Consider the following 12,413-nt stretch of genomic DNA (forward strand, 5'->3'; position numbering starts at 1 on the left):
GGACAAAGGAATGAGTAAAGATATGATGGCTTACAGATTTGATAGCATGACAAAGATAAAATCATTGGGAGATTTAACCTATTTAGAGATCATTTGTCACCCAAGAGTGATTTGTTAAAAAAGAAGCTCAATTCCCTACTAAGTGCAAATAGATCATATGAAAACTTTAAAGAGGAATTTCTCTGATTGCATCAAACTTTTGCATTGAAGAACAATTTTTGGAAGCACAATTTTGACTTGCATATACATTTTTGACTCACCTTTGCCATTGGTGTCGAAGGGGGAGAAGAAGTCAGTGAAAAAAATATTTTTAAGGATAACATAACACAAGTTATGTAGTATTGTGACTAAACCTCACCCAATGCCCATGTATGGGACCTCTGTTTGTAGTCTTGGCAAATCTTAGCCATGAGTCCACCATGGAGATTCCTGTATTATGTTGTGCAAGTGTAGAATGGAGTCAACCATATAGGGAGCGCATTTCAACACATGCTTTGGATGGTCAGTTATGGAGATTCCCTGACATGCATAAAGCTCCGCTCTTAGAGCTTTTAGGAGCGCACTTTCAATCCTAGTAAGGATTTCTTTTGTCATGCAAAAATTCCATGATGCCCTTGAAACCATGCTCCCCCACACCTCTGGAGTGCAATTTTGACCACCTCAAGTAAGGTATGTCGTGGATGAAATTCGTGAGACTCTTACAATCCTACCCTTTGCATATTATGGAGTACAATTTCGGTATTGTTGTGGATTCTGTCCTGCAGAATGGAATACAAGACAAACTCAAAGCCCCGCCAAGTCTCTTTTACTAGGTGCAGTTCTGACCTTCCTGTGGAATGCTTTTCTTGGAAGGGAATCCATGATTTCCATAAGACCTCACTCTCTCATAACGTTGTAGTGCATTTCTACCAATTTAAAGGAAACCTTGGACCGCACTAAATTCCTTGGACTTCTTAAAACTGCACTCTGCATAATATGTGGAACACGTTTTTCCCATAGCATGGAATATGTCCAAAGGATAATGCAATCAAGAAAGATATAATCTTTTGAAAGTGGAGTAGAACATAAGTAGAAAATGAAACCTTGAAAATCCAAATGTATGATGGTTGTGGGATAAAAATGGGAAAAGTTGAAAAATCTGGGGAAATATGGGAAAATCCATGATAGTGAGAAATTTGGAACTAAATGGAAAAGTTGAAATCTTCTAGAATTTTGGAGAAATGTAACAACCTGCCTTGTTCTGTTATTTTTTAGTGTCTATTTCTTCTTGTAATTTTGTCAAACAATTGTCTTGCAACCAAATTTCTTATAGTTTTCAGCTTGATGTTGATCAATGGTTTCTCAAGATTGTTTGTGTTTCATATGAGATGCAAATAGGAGGCAACATACAACCATATGCAACTAATAACAATGACCATTCATTTATTTCTTGTTTCAGATTATCAGGAAATTACAACTACCATAACAATCATATCTTCTCATTAAACTCAACGCATTATATCAACTATAAAGTTCAATGATGGTCCATACCCATTTCGGTTACAACAGTGTTAATAGTTCTGAAATTGCTACAGTAACTTGTAGCTACAGCGATTCGGACTTCGACAGTAACTTGCTGCTACAGTGATTTTCGGTCTGCTACATTAACTCCCTGCTACGGTGATTCAGATTGCTACAGTAACTCGCTGCTACAATGATTCCGACTGCTAGAGTAACTCGCTGCTACAGTGATTCCGACTGCTACAGTAACTCGCTGCTACAGTACTGCGCTACAGTGATTCGGGCTGCTATAGTGACTCGCTGTTACAGTACCGTGCGACAGGAACTTGCTGTTACCATGTTGAATCTCAAGACCATATCTTTCAATGGCGTCAAGATTTCCAACTTGAAGGGATTTCGTCCTTCAAACTATTGGGATATAATATCCAGAATATTACCCAATTTCTTTGATATTTCCAAGCATGCTAAAAAGAAGCTCTTCCATTTCTTTTATAGTGTTCTCACAAGAGCTCAATCCTTCGTTTTCTCAATGTGGGATAAAACATAACTCCCTTTATGTAACTTATGTCTCCAATGTGTTATAAAATAAAGGGGACTCTTTTTAATTTAAATATTTCCCACAAACTATAGTCTATGGATTAATAAAGTTAAATATTTAAATTTAACTTTATAAAATAGCTTTATCAATGCATAACAAATCTTATCAATGATAAACAAGTCTTCTTGTCGATTTTAAACAATTACCATCGATATACCACTGCCACTGGATGTCCGACCATATCCAAGATGACTTACTATAAATAGTAAGTATGACCAAAGTTGCCTCAAAACCCCACAAAAAGACCTGTAACTGAAACTATCTAGGCCAAACGGCCTCTAAGTCCCTTTCATGTCCTGGTTAGCCTACGGGACCGTGGGGAAATAGGCTAACGACAACATCATGCTATGAATGCTAAAAAGGGGACATTACAAGAAATCCCAACATTTTAAAAAAATTGAAAATTCAAAAGTTTGAAAAAATTGAAAATTTTAAAAAATGCAAAAAATTGCCATGTCCAAATCGTGAAAAGTTGAATTTTTGGGAAATTTGAAAAAAATCCTAAATTTGAAAATTTTGAAAAATAAAATTCCATGGAAAATCAAGTTTGGAGATTGAAATAATAAAAAGCAAAAATTTGAAAAAGCATAAAGTTGGGAAAATTCTTCATGGATGGAAAAGGTGGACTTAAAAAGATTTTGAAAATAGCTTTTCAAGCTTTGTTTTTTGGATTTACATAAAGAATTAAATATTAGCTTTTATTAATATTTAATTTAATTATTTTTTGAAAATAATCCCGAAAATGAAGTATTGGAAGAAATTGAGAGTAAATTTGATTTTTTGCATTAAATCTAGAATATTGATTTTCAATAAAAATTTAATCAATGAAATGCCAAAAAATCAAAATTGGAGGAGTTAGGCATAACTTTATCACGAAGCTAAATGCATCAAATTGGAAACTTTTGGGAATTAGGGTAGAAAGTGGCACAAAAATTTGAAATCTTAATGACTAAGTAAGTCAACTGCCTAATATTAGCCTAGAGTTTTAAAGGCGACTTTTTACAAGGATGCCTTATATAAGCAAATCATTTCATTCTTTCTCTCACATAGAGAAGTTTAGAAAACACATTGGGAGAGCAAGAGTGAAATTTAGAGAGTTTGTGAGAAAGAATTTTGAATTTTTTTTCGAAATTGTTGAGGAGAGGGAAAAGGAATCTGGTTGGAATTCATAAAAGAAGGATACTGAACTTCATCAGAAAGGGAACTTGTTCAATGGGTTGTGAAAAATCGTATGTTTCTTGAGAAAATCTTGAAAGGCTAATCCCGAGGAGAAGAAAATGGAAATCTTAACAAAATTCCAAAATCTTCATCTTTTGGAGGAATTATCTTTGCTTTTTTTATGCTTCTTATGTATGAACTTTTTGTTTTATTTTCCAGGAAGGAAGAATGGCAAAACCCAGAGGAACAGGAGAGACGTGAGCACAGTTGATAGAGAATGAAGTAGAGGATTTTAACCCGAATCCAAAATCATGTCGGAGTGGGCTGACATTGGAGACTCAAGCTTTGGTGGCCTTGATTTGAAAGAATTAAATCAAAGAATGTTTGGATACAATAACAATCCTACGCACCTAGCTACCAGGGTCATGAGAAGTGGAATTGTTGCTATGGCTGGTTTCACTCCTACCTTTCAGCATCCAGAGTTGATTGTGGAATTTGGCAAACACTATAGTCCAAGGGACAAAACAATCGGGGATTCAGAATGAAATGTTCTCTTAGATTTTTCTCTAGCATGCATAACTGAATCATTTGGGATTCCATCACATTCGAGAATGGTGAGGAAAACATAAGAGCAGGCACTTAGAATCTATATTGCTGGAATCCAATTTTGTGAAGAAATAATCAACAAGAGATGGTTGAAAGGGAATAGATCACATCATTCAAAGATTCCTAAGGAACTAGTATGGCTCAAATTGCAGTGAGAGTAGAACGACATGATCATGATGCTTAGTCGCATTTTTGGCATACCTCATTGCTTTAGATTTGACTCTTGGATGTGGTACTAAGTTGAGCAGGTGATAGAAGAAGGTGATAGGATAGATTGGGTTGGACTCATAAGTGACAACCTAAATGAGTAATTGATAAATTTAGAGTACACAGGAAAATTCTACATGAGCTCATACATCATTTATATGGCAGCACACATGATGAGTGACAATGGATTGAGAGCAGAACCCACACCTGAAAGTTCAAGAGTGCTACTCGTAGTTGTATTTATATTCCAGGGATGATTACATAAGGGTTAGTGATGCCTTTTCCATGTGCATAGTGAGGACCCTACAAAAGAAGTTGCATATGAGATTGTCAATGGGCGCAATGAAGTTGGTGGAGGACTATAGCGCTTGGTTCATCCAATTTCCTACCTTTTCATACATCCAAGTTGAAGGACTCTCCATGTAATCATACAAACTTTCGAGGTACCCAACAGATAAGATGGTCTTGTTGGAATTTATGTGGCAACTTACAGTCTATGACAAGATTCAAAAGGGGAAGAGGAAGTTGGGGTTCCAATTCCCAATTTCCATTAGAGAAGAAAAACCATGGCATTTCCATGTCTAAAGGCAACAAAGAGGTCATTAGATGAGTTGCACTTCTTCTGTCTTCCACTTTATCTAATGAGTGACGATTTTGATCCCTACAACAAGATCACATCAATAGTAGGATCAAAGTACCAACATAAGGTTCACCTTGAAGATTTTTGGGCAAACACTACAAATGAGCATGAGATTAGAAAGAGGATGCGTTCAAGGTTGCCATTGAGCATTATCAAAGCATGCAATGTATTCCAGGTTCCTTATCAGATGGAGGAGGATCCAAATGTGATACAAAAAGGATTCAATCCAGAAATGACAATTTAACCATATGATTGGAAAAAGCAAGAGGTTACAAATCTGGAAACTCTTTCAAAGATAGTCTTGGATTTTACAAAGTGGTGGATTGAGTGAAAGCTTGAAAAACTAGTTGCGCCAACAAATGGATTCAAATATAGATTGATTGGTCATCGATCGCTTAGGGATGAAAGATCGAGGCAAATATATAAAGGGACTATTGAAGAGAGAGAACTCCATCAGAAGACGTAGGAACTAAGAAGGGGAAAGAGGTAGCTCGAGAAAAGAATCCTAGGAGTGGGACAGATGTCCAAGAGCCTCAATAGAAGAGCATAAATGTAGAAATGCTCCCTCTTCTTTGAGTGGTACACCTAGCCTTCAAGAGATAGAAACATTTGAAAGGCAGTAAGTAGAGATGAGCATAAGGAGATTTGAGCAACATGAAAATTTGGCTAGGCCAGTTCATGATAGACTAAGTGTAAATGCCCATGAAAAATCTGTGCAAGGGGGAGGAAGACAACAAGATATAGCTATAGAAGAAAGGCTTGCTACAATCTTAGAGCGAGAAATGATGGAGGTCCAGGTTGGTCCAGAAGAGGAAAAGGCTCCTACAGTAGCAATACAGATTCTAGATATTGAAGTTGCAACTCCAAAAGTGATAATGGATAGTCTAGGAGGTAAAGAGGAGATGAACATTCAAGTAGTCCAAAGGAAAGAACAATCCGTGATCCCAGTAGATCAAAGTATACCCATTCAAGAGTGGTTGAAGTAACGAATTCAAAAGAGTCAATAGGAGGTTGACTCGACAATTGAATTGTAGGAAATTTTGAACCGAGCAAACTAATCCGAAGAGAAAGGGAAAGCAAAGAGATTCACTAATGTTGTAAGGGGAGAATTAGGGTCTAGGATTTTGTAGATTGCAACTCCTACAGTTGACAAGGGTACGGATTAGATTGCTGCGAATGAGTACCATCACAGAAATCAATCTTAGAAGAATTCGATGACTCTACTCAATCTTTGGAAGATAAATTGAAGAAGGTGCAAGAAGGGTACCAGAAACAAAAAGGGAAATCAAAGCCTTGTGTTAGTACATCAATGACTTGCCTCGTCGAGTAAGAGAGGAAAGTCCATCATTTGTCCCTCCAATGAGTGAGCGGTAGATGATATTAATAGGATCAAGCGAACTGCTCAAGGTGCGAAGGTTTGGGTTGAAAGAATTGTTGTGGTTTCACAACGGATGCCCCATTTTGCCTAGAAATGGGGATCGCCTACTTTATTTTTCGGCGTTCCGGACCCCTAGTGTAGGGTCCGAGTCTTTTCTAGGGTTTTGCCTAGTGTCTTTAGTCAAATCCAAGTCCCGGCTTGAAAACCCAGATTCTGGAAATCATAATTCTGGGGGAGAAGTTCATTTTTGTGCATAAAAGTGCATACTAGCTCACCTAGCTCACCTCGCTAAGTGCGCTAGTGCGCTAAGTCTCATTGGAAAACATTGTCTCTTTGAAGTGCGCAACAATGCACCTCAAAGAGGTGCGCTGGGTCCCAGGTCTATAAAACCCGGGACCCACTCAGCCCTTCACTTTTTCTCTCCTACGCATTCCCGACCCGCATCGTTGTTGCTCCTTAGGTGCGCTGTTGCGCCGCCTCGCCTCTTCATGACTACACAAAAAAAAAAACCAATTTTAAACACCGAAAAAGGTGCGCAGCTGTACACCTTTTTATTTTTCAAAAACTTTAAAACTTTAAAAACTTTAAAAGCTTTAAAAGGCTAACACCTATTCAGGTGTGCAGCTGTGCACCTTTATACTCCTTATGCATTTAAAAAGATATAAGGGTGTGCACCAAGCGCACCCCATGAGGTGCGTTGGTGCACACTCATATATTAAAGTTTTACAAGGAGAAAGGCTCACTTGGCACAGCTCCAAGGTGTGCCACGTGTGCCCTTTTTTTGCATATCAAGGTTAAATTTAGGTTTTTTGATGTTTTTTAACACTTAGGGTTTCTGGGTTTTTCCCATATCATTAGGGTTGGTATTAATTGATTTTTCTTCGACTTCGAACTAATAGACGTTTTTGTGTAGGTTCAATGGCTTCTTCATCGTCCTCCCTTGCTCAAAGATGGTCTCGAAACCAATGGTGCTCAAGTTTTAGGGTGTTCCTGCTAAGTCATGCTTCCAATATGATTATTCAGAGATTTGGGACACCGAACTTGGTCATATTGACTGGAACGCATTCCCAGTGTTATGCAACAAGCCTATGGAGAGGTCCCCATTGATATCTGCTCTGATCCGATTGTTACTAGTCAACACAACATCACATTTAGTATCTGTACAATCTTCATAATTGATCATAGCACAGGCAGAAAACTATGTTTCTGAAGAAAGGGTCGTGAAGAGTATAATTGGAGAGATCGTCCTAGATCTCTGACCAAAGAACATAGAGGTGTTCCATCTTCCGAGAGCAGATCAGTTCATCAGATTAACCTATCACTAGGTAGAAAGATGGTACAGAGAAGATATAGAGGAAGCATCTCAAATCATCCAATCTTTACACCTCATTGAGAAGACTCCTCTAGGGCGTAAAACAATCAAAGTGGACATGACGAGAGGTTACATGAAAGAAGATATTGGATATTCTATAATACTCTTGAGTAGAGTTATGGGGTTTCCAGCATTAGGACACTTGAATATATTGACTGTGCATTTTATTGAGATTATCAAGACGACAAAGATGCCAATTGATTGGGCTTCCATTCTTAGTGAGAACTTGGATGAATAGTTGGTGACGGTTAAGAATAATCGTAACTTCTACATGACATCATATTTGGTGTACTTGTTGGCTGCAAGGGTGACAGATTATCCGAGACTCTTCAAAAAGGGCAGCATGCAAGATGCAAACACATGACCCTATATAGTATATCCCTAGCTGGTAAAGAAAAAACTTCCAGAGCATAGCAAGGAATACAAGATAGTGAATGACACATTTATATTCACAATTATCCGATTTATTGAGGGGGATTATGCGAAGAGGATGTTAGAGGAGGCAGCGACAAACATTTCAGAAATCAGAGCCTATTACATTAGATATCGAACATTCACTTATTGGAGGGTAGCGGATACCACTATCAATCCCAAGAAGCTCACTAGGTATCCAAGTGACATTCTTATATTGTTGGAAATTGTTCGACAACTCTTGTCTGCCTGCGACAGAGTAAGGAAGCAACAGAAAATAACATGGGTGTGGCCTATTACTATAGGACCATTTAGTGTGGTTCAGAGATAGGATATTCCATCTTTTGAGCCTGAGTGGGATCAGTATCTCTTGGAGGAATATATTCTCCTCGCCCTTATTTTGATAACATTGGAAGAGTGCAATATTTAGCTGGCAAGACATTTCAACATGAAGATTCAGTTGAGGACCACTGGATGGACATAGTAGATGACTACGATATTCGAATAAGGGATTATTGTAGGATGACTCTATTTGGCGAGCAGTGCTTTAAAGATAAAGGTCGCTTTGAAGGTTATGCAACAAGATATTGAGGATGTCCTTGATCCGTTGTTCAATAGAGACAAGATTGGTGATTGACCTATTATGAATGCTGAGATTGATAAGGAAGAAAACTCAGAAATTAATCATAGGGCCAGGCATGTCATCAAACTGACCAAGGATATGATCAATAGACCTTTCAAATTGTATCCAATTCCTCAAGCGGTAGTCTTTCACGCTACAACCTGCCCAACAAGAGGTCGAGGAGCTAAGGTAGCAATGCCCACTTTTACAGCTCAGTGCCCAGTGAGGTCGGAAACAGTACACCAACTTGATAGAGAAGTTGGATAATATAGGGCTTAGAAAGGTAAAGGCAAGAGGAAGATAACTTCCCTCCAACAAGCCGAGCCAGAAGAGGAACCACGTCAAGCACCGCCACAACCTAGGGTAGAAAATGTACAAGGGTCGGAAAACATTGAAGCTACACAGACCTAGGACAATGCTCAAGTGCCACCAACTGAACAAGGGCAAGGAGCTGAAGCAGAGGTACAAGAAGTGTCTCCACCTCAACAAGAGGTACAAGCCTCCCCATTCACTCCTAAGAAAAGAAAGATCAAGACTTCAGTCAAGAGGAGACAAAAGGTGATTAAGAGAGTTATTCCTTTCCCATCAGTCCCGGAAGTTATCCCAAAAGGAGAGGAAGAAGAGGATGATGAGGATGAAGAAGATGACCTTCCTTTGAACTGGAAGACTCATCTTGCTAGAGCCATGGAGTTGGAACGGAGAAGAAGCACCACAATTACACTGCCATCCATTCCTCAACAGCCTATTCAGTCTACAACTTCAGATGATGAACTGCAGCAATGGATTGATGAGTAGGAGGGTGAAGGCACCGATGTCTTTCAGATGTCAGATTTTGATTTTATGACGGTTGGCACTGAATAGGTGGGAGACAAAATAAGGGATTCTCCAACTAATCAACCTCAACAGGAGGATTGGAGTAAGTTGTCACCTGAGCCACAAGGACCCAAAGTAGCTCCACCATCACCAATTGAAGTTACATTTTGCGTGGATAAAGGATCAACTACTCCTCTTCCTCCGAGCAATGAAGAAGAATAGGTTCAAGCGGAATAGGAGGAAGAGCCACAACAAATATCCACCGATGAAGTGTCAGAGGAAGGGCAAATATATGAGCAACCTTAATAGAGTTCCCAAGACACAGATGTGAGGATTGTCGACTCCACGAATATAGAGACTTCAAATGTGGATCTCTCACAAAAGGAGAAGACTCCAGAGAGGAGAGATAAGGGGAAGAGCATAGTAGAACAGACTCCTTCGTCATCAAAAGGAAAATCTCCAATGGAACATATTCCAGGATGGCTAAGAAAAGAGGTGATTAGTAACAAAAGGCAATTCTATGATACTAAGGAGGAAGGAATAAGATAATTGATTGAAGTTCTCAGAAAACCCGAGTCATCGCCAAAAGATGCACGGGCATTTGCCTTCATCATGAGTGATCAGAACCAAGATTCATTTGCTCATGTTGCTGTCCCTCCTCCACATGCAGATGGTGAAGAATTGAATCCCAAAAATTATTAGATCCGGGAAGTTGTGCTTGGGAAAGCCACGTTGGACATTGCTAAGTTGATGGTGACAACTGGGATTAAAGAAGCATTTAGGCACTTAGAACAAGATGACACAGAATTAATAATACTTCGGAAACAGAATGAGATCCTAAAAGGATATCTAAACGAAGTTGTTGGTCTTTTAGATTCTGAAAATCTTGAGGAGACTTTCAATGCAGCATTGGAGAAAAGAGATAAGGAGACAATGCAACTTGATCCATTTTTGAAAGCTTGTCAATAACGGCGAGAGAGTTTTGAAGAAAAAGGTGTGGAGATTATATAAGGAAATCTTAAGTTGCTACGCCATATGCAGGATATGCGATAAGTTGGTAGCCATTTTTAATCAATATTTTGGTTTGATGAATGAAGTACATACCTAGGGAAAGGACTTGGAAGCATTACAATCGATCAAAGGCCAAAGGTATTGGATGTTAATGGAGGTATACAAAGCGGAAGAGTTGGACAAAATTGATGATTGGATAGAGAAGATTGCGGATACAATAAAGTAATGGAGACATTACATGCAAAAATTCATAAGCTCAAGGATCAAACCCAAGAGCAAATTTTGGAGGCAGAGAAACATTATAGTGATGTGTGTTTAGATATTTTTTAGGATGATTCAAGGGACAAATTGATGTCTGTGGAAGCAGTTGTTGAACAGTTCTGAAAGACTTTTGAAGAAGCTTCTAATGATGATGATATTAGAGAAGCATTCATAACTGAAGGAGCATTATTAGATTTAAATGTGAAACTTGGAGATTTTGCAGAGACTCACATCGAGGTGGGCAACTTTAGTCAGAAAGTCAAGAACAAGAACCATCTTTTTTGTAATTTAATTTAAGTTCCTAGTGAAGCCACCTATGGTAAGAAGGGAGCCTCCCCTATTGTTGAGAGGATAGAGAAATCTCATGAAATGTTGCCTAAAGTCACAATTTTGTAAGTCATAGTGACATAGAAATTTTTTAGCCAACAATAGGTATATATATATATATATTAGAGTTCTTCATATGTATGTTACTATTTTTAATTTTGTCAACAATCTAACTAGTGTATTCTCTCTCTCTCTCTCTCTATATATATATATATATATTAAAGTTCTTCATATGTATTTTACTATCTTTAATTTTGTCAACAATCTAACTGGTGTGTTCTCTCTCTCTATATATATTAGAGTTCTTCGTATGTATGTTACTATCTTTAATTTTGTCGATGATCTAACTGTTGTATTCTCTTCCATTCATATATATATTTGTTGATTAGTTTGGCATACCTATTAACAAGTTTGCATTTGATCATGGGGATCTTCACCACTAATATCAATATGGCAATAACTATTTTGATATTTTGGGGTTCAAGACTCAATATAAATGATTTCCAAATAAACTCCTGCATTCCTGAAAATTTCATTTATATAGAATAAAAGATAATAGGTAGCATGTTTCTGTTGTCCTCAAATAAGGCACTGTATGGTCTAGTTGTCATGATTGCCTTGTCCTCCGATATATTTTCATTTAGAATCCTTCTCTTAATCTGAATTATTCCTTTTGTTTGCTGGTAATGTATTTTCTCTTAGAGAGCGATGTTCTTTGATTTGCAATAGTTGTCTTTATTGCTTATTATTTAATTTATTTTGTAATGGCTATGCGTTTGTGTAAGCTATTCACGAACTTCCTTGATTGATGCCTTAATTCACCAAGATGTGTATATTAGTTAATAATTCTTTATATATACTTGCTCTACCGATCAATGAGATTTCTTGCCTTTTGCATCTCCCTTGTATGACATGTCAATGTTTTTGTTCTTGTAAAACAAGTTGCTTCCTTACATTCATAGTTTGGCTTTGATACCATGTTCAGATTTATAAAATAATTTTTTGCAAATGTAATAGCACTCCCGTCATATTGGTGTGTCCCAAATGCAAATGATAGACTTATAAATATGAGAGGTGGAGACATATCTGTATGATTAATCATCATTAGATAATATATTAACAATAATATATATATATATAGCTACAACCTTTACATGGTCAAGGAATTTATTTGACTTGTCAAATCAATAACTTAACAAGGTAGGGATGACATCCGAGTTGTTAACTCTCAGCTAGCAAATTATAATATTAGGTTTTGGTAACGTGTGATTATGTACAAGGCGACTCATTAAAGAATTTAGTATACAGGGATTTTTGTTTAGCGAAGTCTCCAATTGTATTGTAATGATATAATTGGTATATGCACACTTTATTGATATTTGTATAGATGTGAGTTTGATGGTTAGAGTAGTACAGATAGTTGTATGTATGTTTGGATGCAAGGAACTAAAAGCGACTGATTAGATATTGAAAAGATCAACAACAGTCAAAATTTTGGTATATCTCTAT

At 37.5% G+C, this 12,413-nt stretch overlaps 1 protein-coding gene across 2 annotated transcripts in view; it reads left to right on the forward strand.

Moving 5' to 3' along the window:
- Positions 1 to 12,413, forward strand: part of LOC149561410 (uncharacterized) — a 295,535-nt gene that overhangs the window by 121,713 nt on the left and 161,409 nt on the right. The window lies entirely within an intron of this gene.

This window comes from Cupressus sempervirens, chromosome 4 (genome assembly GCF_028749045.1).
Source record: "Cupressus sempervirens isolate cs-2001-9-10 chromosome 4, ASM2874904v1, whole genome shotgun sequence".
Classification (NCBI taxonomy): domain Eukaryota; kingdom Viridiplantae; phylum Streptophyta; class Pinopsida; order Cupressales; family Cupressaceae; genus Cupressus; species Cupressus sempervirens.